The 16,656-nt window shown below is 45.5% G+C and overlaps 1 protein-coding gene across 3 annotated transcripts in view; it reads right to left on the reverse strand.

Moving 5' to 3' along the window:
* The window catches only part of Kiaa0355 (KIAA0355 ortholog), an 81,946-nt gene extending 74,571 nt beyond the window's left edge, over positions 1–7,375 (reverse strand). Inside the window, exon 1 of one of the 3 annotated variants that reach the window (XM_029535094.1) lies at positions 7,320–7,375. The gene's annotated coding sequence lies outside the window, so the exon portion shown is untranslated. Of the gene's footprint in view, positions 1–6,522; positions 6,927–7,314 lie in introns of those variants that run through there. The other 2 variants (XM_021195844.2, XM_029535086.1) reach the window with 2 other exon arrangements.
* Positions 7,376–16,656: the final 9,281 nt, after the last annotated feature.

The following is a 16,656-nucleotide window of genomic DNA, read 5'->3' on the forward strand; positions in this document are numbered from 1 at the left end:
GAGAGACAGAGAGAGAGAGAGAGAGACAGAGAGAGAGAGAGAGAGAGAGAGACAGAGAGACAGAGAGAGAGACAGAGAGAGAGAGAGAGACAGAGACAGAGACAGAGAACATAAAATTAGGGCCAGTAAGATGTCTCAGTCAGTGGGTCAAGCTGCTTGTTCCCAAGCCTGATGATCCGATTTCTATCCCAAGACCCACAAATGTAGAAGCCAAAACCCAATTCCTACAGATTGTCCTCTGACATCCACATGTATGCCATGGTACTCATGCCCACACATACACACAAATAAATTTTCAAATGTAATTTAAAAAAATTTAAAGGTGGGCTGGTGAGATGGCTCAGAGGGTAAGAGTACTGACTGCTCTTCCAAAGGTCCTGAATTCAAATCCCAGCAACCACATGGTACTCACAACCACCGGTAATAAGATCTGATGCCTTCTTCTGGTGTGTCTGAAGACAGCTACAGTATACTTACGTGTAACAATAAATAAATCTTTAAAAAAAATTTTTTAAAGGAATGCCATTTCTAAAGGGATGAATTTTAACACTTACAATAAACGCACAGGCTTTTGTTAAGAAAACAAATGATACCAGTCACGGCCACAAAGTGAAACCCTATCCCAAAAAGAAAAGAAAACCAATGGCACCATGAACTACAAGAATCATCTTGAAAGTGACCCACATATGTTGGCATTAACAGGTTCATTACCTAAACTAGACATGAGTTCAAAGACCAAAAAGAGTAACAGGTATTTTATAAATGGTACCATCAGCACATAGATGCCAAGGAAAGCTGCCACACACCAATGACACATCATCACTAAAGTAACCCAATTTCAGACCCCTCTAAGATCTTTCCTGTTTCCAATCCTTTGTGTCTGGTTATCTGGGAGACACATCATATCACCCTTGGAACAAGACCTGTGGTGAGCAGAGAGGTTGGGGGTGGGAGGGAGGCACATATGCTCGTAACCCCAGCACTAAGGAGGCAGAGGGGAAAAATTGAGTTTTCGGCTAGCCAAGCTACATAGCCAGATCTTGTCTCAAAAAGACCCTCACCCTCATTTTATTTTTTCTAAAAAGTTAGCTATATTCAAGATCCATTAGCTCAGCTATGAATGGTAGTGCTGGTATATGCTGCCATCCCATCATCTGGGATGCTATGACACAAAATTACTGAGTTCAAGGCCCTCCTGGTCTACACAAGTACCTGGCCAGCTTGGGTTACATAGTAAAACCTTGCCTAGAAGTAAACTCTCATTATCTCAATAAAGCCAACACCTTAAGTCCCATGAAGGTTTTCCTGAGCTTTGGCTGCCTTTGTTGTCACCGCCTCTTGTGCCTGTCTAGCCAAATGAACGGCAAATGCCATGATGGATGTAAGCTACAGGCTCACTGTTCTGTACTGCACAGAATGGAAAGTAACAAAAAACACATTCCCACCAGGACCTGTTCTAAGGGCTTTATATTAACACAGTAAAACTACATTGTAAGCTTAGTGTGGTGGCCTGTGCTTATAATACATGAACCCAGAAATTGAGGCAGAAGAACTTAATTTGAGATCAGCCTAGGCTATACAGTAAAGTTCTACACCAGCCAGTTTGGGCTAAAGAGACAGCATCTCAAAGAAAAGAATAAAAACCACACTATAACCCTCAACATAATTTCCTCTCCTATTTTCATACTGGGTAACCCAATTTTAGTGACTTAAGAGGCCAGTGACTAGGAAGCAGGACTTTAGTTTGACTGGTCCTTGCTCTCTGATCCCTCTATGTATGACTGGACACCACAGATATTTCTTTTAAAGTTTATTAATTTTTAAAATGAAAATAATGAACAGAAAAAAAGCATACCATTCAAAATGGTACCCAAGGCAGAGTGAAGACAGAGCATGCTGGCATACACCAGTATGAGAGGCTAAGGCAAGAGGATCTTGAATTTGAGTCTAGTTTGGGCTACTCAGCAAGATCTTGTCTCAAAAGTAATATTAAAAATATGTTAGACTGGTTAAAAATGTACTGTTTGCACTAAAAAATGGTTTAGGAAAATTAAAGCATGTACACAACACATTTAGAATGTAAAGCAGTATGTAGGTTAACTGGAGGCAACAGAAAGAGAACATGTCAGTTCTGAACATATCACAAGGCTATGAGGACAAAGGAACACACAGGCAGCACTTTGCAGTAAACCTGATTAGCATAGTGAGGCCGCAGTAACGCAGATATCACTATTAATTATATTTCCCAGGCTTGCTCATCTCTACTGCTTTACTCATGTCACCATCCTGTCTAAATATCCTCTGCTCTTACAATGAGCTGGAGTCACTGACTCTCCCCATGCTATCAGCTAAGCTCAACCTTCTTCAGAAAGTTTCTCTTGACACATTCAGGTTGGCTTTCCTGCCTGAGCAGTTTGGGAAGAGCCTGTCAGTCATCACTTCCCATAGTCTGGTTAGCAGCTTTGTCACTGAGCCCAGGAGCAGTTTCGGGGGACAAGTTAGGCTCAAAGATGATGTAGTGACCAGAAGGCCAATAATTACATCTATACCAAAAGAGCTAGCCCTAGGTATAACTTTACCAAGCTCAAAGTTCTCATGGCAACACTAAAAGTACAATGTTGTGCCCATGCTACAGTTAGATTAGACAACACCCTAAGACCATAATCTACCATAGCACTTTGAATAGTGCTTGGACCGCCTCTTTGGCAGAAACTTCCAGATGAAACTATGAAGGGTATAAGGAAGGTGGCCCCTCCCTTTGATACTGCAAGGACTGTGCACCACCACTCCTGGTCAAGACTCACACAGAGAAACCCTCACACCGTCCAAGTTATCTCTTTTGCACCCGCCACCCCAACTTCTACAGACATCATCCCAAACCTCTCCCGGAAACACAAGTCTTTCTTGGGGTATACAAAATTAGGTTTAAGCTTTCTGGCCACAAACACATTCCAAACATGCCTTCCTTGGGGTTATAGCTGGGTCAGTTTGGCTTGAATTTAAAGTTTTCCCTGAAATTTATCAAACTCTATTTACAAAATGTCTCTTGGCTTATGTCTGCATCTCCTCTATAGATAGCAAATTTGTATTTTTTTTTTATTTTATTTTCTGATGGTCATTTATTCAACAAATTCTCAGCTGTTTCCAGAACAGTATGTTCTAGACCCTGATGATAAACGCAGTGAACAAAACAGGCCAGATTTCTGAAACCTTGCACAACTTATTTTGGTGTCTTTTTTATACACTTCATAGACAGTCTTCTCCAAGCTGTGTCTCTTAGCTAATAACGGCCGGTACCGTAGGTGTCTGTGAGCCAGTTAAATTCACTGGGTTACTTTCTTCCTAACTAGAGTAGGACTACAACAGTCCCTGAGAAAAAAGATGCAAAATCTAAATCAAGGTATAGGGGAGGACAAGTATGGCCTTTAATCCCAGCACTCAGGAGGCAGAGGCAGGTGGACCTCTCTAAGTCTAAGGCCAGCTTGGTCTACGGAGTGAGCTCCACGACAGCCAGGGCTACATAGAAAAACTCTGTCTCAAAATAAAATAAAACAACAAAGATGTAGGGAAGAATACAAACGACAAGAATAATCAAAGTCAACAAGGAAAATGAGATTGTGGGATGGCAGCTAGTAAAAACTTTAGATTCGGCTGGAGAGATGGCTCAGTGGTTAAGAGCACTGACTGCTCTTCCAGAGATCCTGAGTTCAATTCCCAGCAACCACAGGGTGGCTCAAAACCATCTGTAATGGGATCTGATGCCTTCTTCAGGTGTGTATGAAGAGAGCAATGGTGTACTCATATACATAAACTAAATAATTCTTAAAAAAAAAAAAAACTTTAGATTTATCAGACAGGCCACAGTGATGAAGGATCTGTGTCTAGGGGTCATTTAGAAGGAAATAAAGAATTGACATAGAGAAAGCAGAGATATGTTGTCATGCCTATAGTTCCAACACCTGGGATGTTGATGCCCGAGAATCTCAAGTTGAGGCCAGCTTGGGTACATAAAAGACTCTCAAAAACAAGCAAGCAAACAATAGAAAAAGCAAAGCTGAAGTTAGGATGGAGATGTCACTCCAAGGAGATAAAGTGGAGACTAACTCCAAGTAAGTCTACTCTGGATGTGAAGGGAAAAACATGGATCAAGGGTTGGGGAGGAAGCACGAGGGTAGGCCTCACAAAACAGCACTAGAAAGACAAGGTAAAATGGGGCAATAAAGACCAGGTAAGAGGGCTGGAGAGATGGCTCAGCAGTTAAAAGCACCAACTGTTCTTCCAAAGGATCTGAGTTCAATTCTCAGCAACCACATGGTGGCGCACAACCATCTGTAATGGGATCCAATGCCCTCTTCTGGTGTGTCTGAAGAGAGCAATGGTGTACTCATATACATAAAATAAATAAATAAATCTTTAAAAAAAAAAAAAAAAAGACCAGGTAAGAAAATAGACACTACTGCTCTAAAGTAGGCAGCCAAGAGCAAGGCTGGTTTGTAACACGAATGGCTGCCCTCACCAAGTATTTACAAAGTCACAGCATCTGGGGAGGTAGCTCAGTGGTACAGTACACACCTAGCATGCTCAAACTTGTAAGGTTAGACCTAAAGAGATGGCTCAGAGGTCAAGAGCACTGGCTGCTCTTACAAAGGACCTGGGTTTCTTCTCATCACCCACATGGCAGCTTACAAACATCTGTAACTTCAGACCCAGAAGGTCGGAAGCCCTCTTCTGGTTTCAGTGGCTTTGTACGCTCAGGGTGTAGTCTTCAGACAAAACACTCATACATATAAAACAAAAACAAAAATAAGGGCTGGAGAGATGGCTCAGAAGTTAAGAGCATTGACTGCTCTTCCAAAGGTCCTGAGTTCAATCCCCAACAACCAGATGGTGGCTCACAACCATCTGTAATAGGATCTGATGCCCTCTTCTGGTGTGTTTGAAGACAGCTACAGTGTATTCAAATACATAAAACAAATTAATAAATATTAAAAAACAAAAATAGAATCTCAAAGTCTTGAGTTGTATCATAAAGAATGGCAAAGAGGAAATACAACTAAACAAAGTGAAAAGGAAACAGAAAAAAGCAAGCAGCGACAACTAGATCAACCAACTCGGAGGCTCAATGGACAATATCTGTAGAGAAAACATTTAGAGCACAATGCTACACTTCAGGCTCTTTCTGAATTAATACTGAGAGAACCCGGCAATGGGTTCTTCTCACTCCAAACAAAGCAATTCCTTGTTCTAACCAACATTCTTTGTCCATCTAGGAAGGTCATTATTTTCCACTGAGGACAAAGTCTCACAGGAGAAGGGACAGAGTGGACACACAAAACCCATGGGATGTTGGAGACTGCTAGTGACTTCCCTGGAATGCAGAAGATCTAGGAGACGCACAGCTCCTGGTATAGTAGGCTTCAAGTTCTCAACAGAATTAAGTATTTAGTAAAGTATTTTGTATTTGCTTTTTTTTTTTTTTTTTTTTAAGGATGCTTAAAGCATGCGGTCTTCCAAAAATCCAGAGATAATTTTAGATTGAAAAAAATCTAGGCTTGCCAAGGGAATCTGAGAACTTTTCTATCTTGGTCTCCAATGCTAACCTACGTATTCGTGTGCAAAAATAGAGGAAGATTAGAATCTCAAATGCCAGACTGAAAAGTTGCCACAACAAACTTGCACTCTTCATATGGAGTCTGTGATCTTGTCAGCAAGAAAGCAAATAAAACAGCAATAAAACCTTAATATGTATATCTTATATGTACATGTATCACACACATAAATATCAAATAAAAAGAAAGTATTCTCTGAACTTGTAAAGGAAATGATCTTTTTAAAGATTACCAGGGAAAACTTACTATTTTCAAGGCACATAAAAGCCTCCAAACACATACCAAAGCAAGCTCACAAGTAGTCCTTTACAAATACATTCTTAGAACTTTAAGCCTAAAATAAGATAATAAGACAACAATGGTTACCTGAATGACTATACTGCCACTTAGGAAATACATCTTAAAAATAAAAATAAAAAAAAAATACAAAGGCTAGGCTTCTTGGCCTATGTCTTTAACTCCAGCACTTGAGAAACTGAAGCAGAGAGATCTCTGTGAGCTTAAGGCCAATCTGGTCTACACTGTGGGAGTCTGTTCAAAATAAGTATGAATAAATAAACAAATTTTAAAAAGGTTAAAAACGTTAAAGCAATTATAAGAAGCAAACCCAAATGTAATTTTCTACAACAGCGGGTATGAGGTTTCCAAGCATATCCACAAGGAGAAAAATGGAATGTTACCTTTGACCCCCATTTGTAAATTTAGCCTAAGACAATAATCAAATAAACCCTTTTTGCCACAAGTGTTATATCTTGTGACAGGGACAAACAATGAAATATTCATTAGGGTCTGGATATATTATGATACTCGATGCTCTACTACAAAACCTCTAAGAGTGACAGTGTATACATATATATATATATATATATATATATATATATATATATATATATATATATATATCTGCACTTACTGATGTCACCAAAATGTTAGCAGCGGTTGTCATCGAGTCGCCGTGGTCATTTTCCCTCCTGACACTTTGTATACAGTGGCGAGCGTTTTTTACAAGGACAAAAAAATGAATCGTTTTCACAATGGCAACGGGTGGGGAAGGGCAAGGACAATCTATTTTCAAATTGGGGGCTCCCCAGGCTGATCGTTTCCCAGACAATTCTGGTTAAAGTATAAACAAAATTCTTATCATGCCAAACAGGCATGCTCTTTTTCCCCTGCTCCACGCGGAGCAGGAAGACACACCCCTGACCCCGGCGCTCGCCCGACGGGTGTGGGTCCTTCCTCAGTCCTAGCCCTGCCTCGGCCCTCCTCTGACCCCCGCCGCACCCACGGGCTCAGAGGGAGCCAGGAAGGGGCGCGCGGCCGGCCGGGCAGCCGCGGGGCGGCCTGAGGGTAGCGGCGCCCGCCTGTGCCCGTGGACCCAGGTCGCCCACAGGCCGCCAGCCCTGGGCGCACGGCGCCGCGAGCTTCCGGGAGCGGATCCCCCGCGGCGGCCCAAGGCAGCCGCGTCCTTCACCGCCGACGCGCCCCTCGGGGTCTCGGTCCCGGGCGCGCGCCGAGAGGCCCCTCCGGGCTTCCGTCCGCCCGGCCAGCGCCCGCCGAGCCCGGCGTCCTCCGCAGCAGGCGGGCGAGGGACGACGCCGAGGGAAGCGGCACCCCGCGAGCTCGCCCCGATGCCAGTCGCTCTTGCGACCCGCCGCCCGCCACCCCTAGCCAGTCCCCGCCGACCCGAGACGGCCGGCGCCCGTACCTCACCTGCGAAGCGCCCCGGCTCCCGGCGCACCGCCCGGACCGGCTGTGTACACCGGAAGTGACGTCTGCGGTCGGCCCCGCCCCCGCCCCAGGCGGCCGCTGCGGTTTCCCCGGCCGGAGCCCACCCTCCCCTCGTGCTGGATGGGCGGCGGCGAAGCTCGGCGTTTCCTCCCTGCTTCAAAACCTAGCCCGCACCCTGCTGGGGGCCTCGGTTGCGTCCTCACGGATTTATCATTGAAATTAATGATTGAACCATTGATCGCTAGACATATACCTGACAGACGATGTAGGAGCGGGATAGTACTAACACCCTCAGGGATTGCTTCGTGAGCGGTGCCAACAGAATACTACTGTCACTAATCACTGTAATGATGTAGTGCCATTTGTGGCATAAGGTAAGAGGGGAAAGTAGAAGAGAGAAGGAGAGAGTTCCCTGACCCAGTGGAAGTGGATGTCCAGATAATTACCCTTGGGGTTAGATCAAGAGCTGAGATCCCTAAAAGAAAAAAAAAAAAAAAAGGAATTTTAAAACAAAACCTGAGAAGGACTACATGACAGCTCACAGCAAAACACAAACAGGCAAAAGGGACCCGAGATGTAGCTCGGGGATAGAATACTGCTCAGCTTATCAGGGACACGTATTAAAGCCCCAGGGTTTTGCAAAGAGAGTTTGGGAGATTAAGAAACGCATGTTTTAGACTGGGAGTGGTGGTGCATACCTTTAAATCCCAGTCACTCTGAAGACAGAAGCAGGCAGATCTCTATGAATTTGAGCACTGACTGGTCTACATAGCAAATCCAGGGCCAGCCAAGGCTACATAGAACCTGTCTCAAAAAACTACAAAAGGTTAATAATTATCAAATGTTTCATTGTCAGAAAACCAGAGAAGATAGGATTTATCTGAGAACAATCCAAATGCCCTGTTTTAAACAAGGGATGATTTGGCCATACTTGGGAAGCTGTCAGGACTGCTCCAGTTTGAGGTCTGAAACCAGGAGGCAGGAATGGTTGTATAGGGCTAAAGTCCAGTTTAGTGGTAGAGCACTTATTTAGCACAGGGGAGGCCTTGGGTTCACCCTCAGCATTAGGGGAAAGCATGGATGTAGCTTTTGATGCAGTATTTGAAAACAACAAAATCTTTCAGGACTGGCTTGTGCTTGGCCCCAGGTCCTAGGGTGCTAGAGACTCAGTAGTCATTAAAGGTCCACCCAGGTCAGGGGCTACAAAGTTGACTTTCTCACAGTGATAAAGATTAAAGACATAAACACTTAGAGGAGTAACTGAAGTGAAGGCAAGTTTATTAAAGAGAAATAAAGAAAGGTTAAATACGGGTGGTGATCTGAGTCTCTGTCTCAGGCCAGCCTGGTCTACAGAGTGAGTTTGAGGCCAGCCTGGTCTACAGAGTGAGTTCCAGGACAGTCAAGGCTACACAGAGAAACCCTGTCTCGAGGAAAAACATAAACAAAACAAAACGGGTGGTAGTGGTAGTGGCATACACAGGAAAACAATACCATATCTGCTGTGTTCCGGGGCCTGGGCAACGGCTCAGTGGCTAAGAGCCCTGGTACTTCTGGCACCCACATGGTGATCCACAGCCATCTGTTACTCCAGTTCCAGGTGGTTTGATACTCTCTTCTGACTTCTTCAGGCACCAGACACATGTAGCATACATACAGGCAAGTAAAGCACTCATACACATAAAATAAATCCATTCAACAAAATAAGACCATATTCTATATAGAGTGAGTTCTAAGACAGTCAGGGCTACGCAGAGAAACCCTGTCTCAAAACAAACAAACAGGGCTGGAGAGATGGCTCAGTGGTTTAGAGCACTAATTGCTCTTCCAGAGGACCTGGGTTCAATTCCCAGCATGCCAAAGCTGCCTATAATTCCAACATCAGGGGATATATCCCCCTCTTCTTCCCTCAAAGGGCCCTGCACACACATGGAATACATACATATAGGCAGAGCATCACTACACATAAATTTTAAAAAATTAAAAGTCATCCTAGGCTATATGGCAGTTTGAGGCCAGCCATGAGACCCTGTGCCAAGAAACCAAAAATGAATAACTATAAAGGCTGGAGCAGAGTCTCTAAAATGCCTGGTGATGCCTCAGGTTGTAAGGACACCAAAGCAGAGCGGGGACCTGACAGGAGAGACAGCAAGGGCCCTTAAACTTTACTCCAAGCAATAGTCACGGAGAAACGTGTTGGAACTGACTTAGTCCAGGGCATAGAAGCCAACTTAGAGTCATACATGCCAGAGTTTTCATTTTGTTTTCCAAGACAGAGTCTTGCCACATAGTCTAGGCTAGCCCTGAACTCATGATCCTCTTGTCTAGACACATATCACCTAAGACGGCTCAGCTCACCCCTTACCTCTTTAGTATCCATTTATTCCATGCTCCAGTGCACCAAGATACCAGGAAAAAGGATGGAAAGTCATAGCTCTGACCCTCCAGCTCTGTAGATCTATGAACTAGAGCCTCAACAGATGTGTGTATACAAGCACACGTTTGTGTACACGCATGTACACAGACACACACACACAGAGGAACGAGTCTCTCAGCCTAGCATCCCAACGCCTTCACTTTGCCATCCAGACATTTTGAAGAGAACCCATCACCACACATTTAGACACTTCCAGCCTTTTTTTTTTTTTTTTTTTTTTTTTTTTTGTTTTTCGAGATAGGGTTTCTCTATATAGCCCTGGCTGTCCTGGAACTCACTTTGTAGACCAGGCTGGCCTCGAACTCAGAAATCTGTCTGCCTCTGCCTCCCAAGTGCTGGGATTAAAGGCATGTGCCACCACCGCCCAGCCCCAGCCTTTATTTTTATTTATTTGTTTTTGGTTTCTTGACCTAGGGTTGCATGAAGCCTAGGCTGGCCTCAATTGCTATAAAGCCAAGAATAACCTTGAATTTATCATCCTGCCTCCGTCTCTGAAGTACCGAGATTACAAGCTTGTAACATTCCCTCTGTATTTAAAAAAAGCTAGTCAATTAATATTTATTCTCTTACTGTGTCACCCAAGCTGCCCCCTGTGTCAGATGAAGACAGTTCTAGCTGGATGTACTGACAGGGCTGACCATCTCTGAGGTTTGAGAAGTGAATATAAGCGCTTCTACACTGAACACGCCAGGCAGGACCAGAACCTGACTTAGTGAGATAGACCACAGACATGCACCTTGACCTTGGCTGGAGCTGCTGAGAGAAAATGCAGGTTTGCTGGCTTTTATAAGACCTTCACATTCCTCGTGTCAGAAAAGCCGAAAAATGAGAACATCTCGCATCCAGGGGCTCCTGCGGGATTCCAGAGCTGATTTTCCTAAGCGGCTGAGGCTATTACTGTTGGCTGTGCTTGTTCGAGACAGTGGGAGCCAGGCTTCTAGGCTGGCCTCTTCTATGTTAGTTTTAGTGGGAACATCTGAAAGAAAAACCTTCAGGGAAGGAGTTTTCACAGCCAAGACTTCTTGGTGGGGCTGGGGAGCAGTGGAGTGAATCTGGAGAGGAAAGTATTTCAGGGGCTCCCTTGGGCAGGATGTGAACACGGCAGGATGGGCTGCAAGCTCCCTCCCGGGTGGGTTGCTGCATGCCGGAGACCACAGGATTTGGGAGCTGGTCTGGAGGGAGCTGGCCAGACATTCTGGGCACAGAGCAACTGGCTGCATCTGCTGAGTATGGATGGAGGTTGGGACCAGGCCAAGGCAATAGCTCAGGCAGCATGACAGGCAGCAGCGGAGTTGAGGGCAGTGTAAGCTGTGTGCAGATGGAAAAACCTAGTCCCCTAGTCTCCAGATTGCTCCCCACTAAGGAAGGCTCTCCTTCACTGCCTTTCCCCTATACATAACTATCTGAGCCATTGGTACTCCCCAGCCCTGACCACCTCCATAGGCTGGTGTTGAGGCCAAGAGGCTCAAGCCAAGGAGCCATTTGTGTGTGCACTTGTTTATGCTTGCAGGGGTAAGGATTGAACTCAAAAGTGAACCATGATACATGAAGTGTTCTACAACTGAGCTACACCATCTCAGAGCTTGGCAGCTGCTTCTTTCTCTTCTTCCTCCTCTTCCTCCTCCTCTTCCTCCTCCTCTTCTTCTTCCTCCTCTCCCTCCTCCTCTTCCTCCTCTCCCTCCTCCTCTTCCTCCTCTCCCTCCTCTCCCTCCTCCTCTTCCTCCTCTCTCTCCTCCTCCTCTTCCTCCTCTCCCTCCTCCTCCTCCTCCTCCTTCTTTTCCTGACTGGGTTTCTCTGTGTAGTCCTGGCTGACCTGGATTGCTGCTCTGTAGACCAGGCTGTCCTTGAACTCAGAGATCTGCCTGCCTCTGCCTCCCAAGTGCTCAGATTAAAGGCATGTGCTACCACTGGCTGGCAGCAACTTGGCTTCTTTAAAATGAAGATTTACTTATTAATGTGCATAGGTGTTTTGCCTGTATGTATGTATTATGTATGTATGTGTACTTTGTGCATGTCTAGTGGTTGTAGAAGAAGGCACCAGATTCACTAGAACTGGAGTTACAGATGGTAGTGAGCCACCATGCTAGTGCTGCGAACTGAACCCAGGTCCTCTGCAAGAGCAGACAGCACTCCTAACCACTGAGCCATCTCTCCAGCCTCAGATCTCATCTTTCTCTGAGGCATCCTCACTGTATAAGTCACTGCCCTTGAACTCCGGATTCTTTTGCCACAGCTTCCTGAGCGTTGGGATCACATGCATCTCACCACATCCAGTGGAATGTCTGGCTCCTGTCTCATCCTCTTTTCTAAGATCCTGGATGGCTTTATTGTTGTAGGGATTTGGAGCTGGCCGAGAGCCTGGGAAATTCCTAACATCTGGGCTGGCCCCAAGATTCCGAGCTCCTTTGACTGAAGCTAAGACAAGGGGGCCTACCTAATCTAAAGGAAAATCTGATCTGAGGTTAACGCTATATGTCTACAATTCAGCTACTCTAGATGCTCAGCTCCTCTTCCTCCTCTTCCTCCTCCTCCTTCTCCTCCTCCTCTCCCACTTCCTCCTCCTATTCCTCTTCCTCTTCCTCCTCCTCCTCCTGTTCCTTCTATCCTAGCACTTGAGAGGCAGAGGCAGGCAGATATCTGAGTTTGAGGCCAGCTTAGTCTACAGACTGAATTCTAGACCTGCCAGGACTACACAAAAAAATCCCTGTCAAAAAAAAGAAAAGAAAAAAGGAAAAGAGTAAAGAAAGAAAAGAGACTTCAGGATAGAAGTTGAGTGTGGAGACATTCCCTTACAGTTCTAGAATTTGGGAACTGGAGACAAGAGGATCTTAAGTTGAAGGCCAGCCCAAGCCACATAAGGAGACCTTATCTCAAACAAAACAGAATGAAAAACAGTTCTTGGTCAAATACTCTCTGGAGCTTCCCACCCAGGGGCCAAGGATGAGGGATACAAGATCCATCTGGTTGTATAGCTAGAACCCTGCCCCCCTTCCCCTGGCCATGGGAGGACTTTCTTTTTGGTTGTCAAAATGTAATAACCCCCACCTCCTTGTCACTGGAACAAAAGAGGATTCATTAGCTCAAACAAAAAGGCACTGTGGCCACCGGAACAACTGGCCCTGGCAACAGTGCTGATGCCTGGGGTGACTCACACCACACAGGGCTCCCCCACAGCCTATCAGTTCCCTCTGGGCAGAGCAGGAAGGAGGCCTCGAGGGGTCACTCTTCATCCCTTCCACATACAAACATCCAAAGGAACGCAGAGGTTAATACGTGACTCCAGTCGTGTGTGTGTGTGTGTGTGTGTGTGTGTGTGTGTGTGTGTGTGTGTGTGTGTGTGTTGTTACGAATGGAACGCAGAGCCTTAGCTGTGCGAGGAAAGCGTTTTACGTCTGATCTACCCACCTTTGGTACATGCATTAGCTCTTAGCACAGCCAGTCGACACATGGGAGTCGTACAAACAAGGGATAGGAAAGTTGCCATTGGCTGAGTTGCTGATGGCAGTGTGATTCTAGCTGTAACTTGGGTACTGGTTACAAAACCTGGACCTGAACCTTCAACTCCTTCCCAAGTTGGCCTGGGACACCAAACCAATCCCCTATCCAAAACCTATCCCGTCTTTTGAGATAGGGTATCATGTAGCCCAAGCTGACCTTGACTTACTAAGTAGGTGAAGATAGCCTTGAACTCCTGACTCTCCTGCATTTACTTCATAAGTTCTGGAATTACAGGTGGCCACATGCCCCTTCCTCAACCTAGGGCCTCATGCATGTTTGGCAAGCACTCCACCAAATGAGCCACATCCCCAGCTCTATCCAGCTTGGCCCAGCTTTGAAGCAGGTACCAGAGGGCAGGATTATGCAACAGCAGATGCCCTGCGCTGGACAGCTGGCTGCCTCCTACATAGTATTGGAAGCAGGTCCTACAGTCTTCACGGCAGCCCAGTGAGTGGGGCGGGGGAAGGGCGTTCTCCTCCCCGTCCTCCAGCTTCTCACCCTGCCTGGCAAGGCCGGACCTATCCTTAACTCTAACCTACATGGCTGTAGGGGAACACGTTCCACGTTAGGGGCAGAGCTGAGCACAGCCCAATGTTTATAGCCAAGTTATGAGAAATATCTGGGGAAAGGCTAAGTTTGTAAACAAAAAAGTGACTCTTAACCTGCAATGGTTTGATTTTGCTGTTGGATACAAGATAGTTAACTACCATCAGTCTCTACGCTGTAAGCAATGAGTCTGCAGGACACCATTTGGCTCTGTAAAGGGCTCACAGTGAATTAGTGAAGCCTAAAGCCACCTTAGAATCACTGTGGCTCTGAGATTCCTTCCAACTAATGTTTACAAATCAGGAGGGCCAGTGGGTAAAGGCACTTGTCACAGAGCTTGAAGACCTGAATGAGATCCCTGGAACCCATATGGTATAAGGAGAGAACTAACTCCTACAAGATGTCCTTTGATTGACATACTCATGGCATGTACACACACACACACACACACACAGCTTAGAGAGAGAGACCCGAGTCTAAAAAGTTTTCATAATTTGCTTGCCCCTACAAACAGGTCTCTGGCCATGGCTCTCTTTGAAAGCATTCACACATGGGGGCTCCTGTTGTAAAAGGGCTTCCCCAAGTCCCCCACTCTGAGCTTGCAATCATAGCATTTACCTCATAGAACTGTAGTAGAATGGCCCCTGTGCCCCATGAGAATAGGTAACATTCATTTCATACCCCACTGGGTCTCTAGTATCTGCTGCACCCAGCAAGCCACAGGGTTTCACCAAGTGACTCATGCAGTCATTCAACACATTTCTGAGCACCCCAGTACTGTGTTAGGTATTGGGGAAAGAAAAAGATAAGGGCTGGCAAGATGACTCAAGAGGTAAGGCACTTGCTGCGGATAAGGAAAGCTCACTCTACAAGCTGACCTCTGACCTTCACACATGTGCCATGGTGAGAACATGCCTGCACTTACACACTCACATGATAACAATAAAGTTGGTGGTTGGGGCTGGAGAAGTGGCTCAGTGGTTAAGAGCACTGACTGTTCTTCCAGAGGTCTTGAGTTCAAATCCCAGTAACCACATGGTGGCTCACAACAATCTGTAATGGGATCTGATGCCCTCTTCTGATGTGTCTGAAGACAGCTACAGTGTACTTAACATAAAATAAATAAAGTTGGTGGTTGTTGTCTTTAAGAAAAAAGGTTGTCTTTATGGTGTTTTGTTTTATTTTGAGACAGGATCTCATCATGTAGCCCTGGCTGTCCTGGAACTCATTCCGTAAGGTTTACTTATTTTATGCATGTGAATACACTGTAGCTATCTCCAGACACACCAGAAGAGGGCATCGGATTCCATTACAGATGGTTGTGAGCCACCATGTTGTTGCTGGGATTTGAACTCAGGACCTCTGGAAGAGCAGTCAATGCTCTTAACCACTAAGCCATCTCTCCAGTCCCTATTTCCTGTCTTTTTGTTTTGTTTTGTTTGGGGACAAGGCTTACTATTTAGTCCTGGCTGGCTTAGCGTATGCTTTGTAGACAAGGCTGGCTTCTAAGTCTGCTTCCTGAGTGCTGGGTAAAAGCATGCCTTGGTAGGCTCTTGCTTTTAGCTCAGGGTAGCCTTGAACTATTAATTCTCCGGCATCAGCCTCCAAGTCCTGGGGACTCTTGTGGCTGTCATCACGCCTGGCGAAGTTGATATTTACACTCACACAATGAAGAAAAGAGACAAGATGTCATGAAGAACTGTGTGCTGGCAGTCTATTGCAAGCAAGCCATAATGCCTTCTGCTTCTATGTTCTGCGGGAAGGCTGGAAGTGAAATATTTAAATTGTCATTGGAAAAAAAAAAAACAAGAAGAAATTGGCTGAAGAAGAGGAGTCCTCCAGGCAGAGGGGGCTGCCTGTAGGAAGCAACTGAAGCAAGGAATTTGGCTCCTGTTAGGATGTGAAGAGAGGCCCCAGGAGTTCTCCTGGGACCAGATCATACTTGGCAGGCTGAGAAGAAGTTTGAAGAGAAACAAGAATCCCATGGAGAGTTAGATGGAGCAGAGATCACAGGGCCCTGGGGAGTTAGCAGGGCACTCAGGACTCTGTGCTATCAGAGGGCAGAACAATGGAGAGAAGGCAAGGCTACTAAATTCATGGGTCAGTAATTACTACTGCTTTAAAAACTTGTTTTTGCAGGGGCTGGAGAGATGGCTCAGCAGTTAAAAGCACTGACTGCTCTTCCAGAAGTCCTGAGTTCAAATCCCAGCAACCACATGGTGGCTCACAACCATCTGTAATGAGAACTGACACCCTCTTCTGGTGTGTCTGAAGACAGCTACAGTGTACCTACATATAATAAATAAATAAATGAACGAATAAATAAATACATAAATAAATAAATGCATCTTTAAAATTGCTTTTGCTTTTATTTTTAATATTTACTTCATGTGTATGGATGTGCATACAGTGCCTGAAGAGGCCAGACGAGGGCATCAGAGCCCTTGAAACTGGAGTGGCAGAACATTGTGAGCTGTCCTGTGAGTGCTGAGAACTCAACCCTGGTCCTCTGGAAAAATAGCCAGTGCTTTTAAACACTGAGCCATCTCTCCAGCCCCAGTTCATTTATTTTGTGTGTACAATACCTGTAGCAATGAGAGGAAAACTTTTAACAGTTCTCTCCTCTTACCATTGGGTCCTCAGAATTGAACTTGGGGCGTCAGGGTGTTGAGAGCCTATCTTAACTAGAGGAGCCATCTTGCAGGCTCAGTGACTATTATTTCAATCATTACCACGATAGATGAGCTTTTCCTGTTCTGAATCTCATGTAAATGGCATCATTAGCATGTGATATAGCACAAGCGCATCTCTCTCTCTCTCTCTCTCTCTCTCTCTCTCTCT

The sequence above is a fragment of the Mus pahari genome, chromosome 1 (genome assembly GCF_900095145.1).
Source record: "Mus pahari chromosome 1, PAHARI_EIJ_v1.1, whole genome shotgun sequence".
NCBI classification, from domain to species: domain Eukaryota; kingdom Metazoa; phylum Chordata; class Mammalia; order Rodentia; family Muridae; genus Mus; species Mus pahari.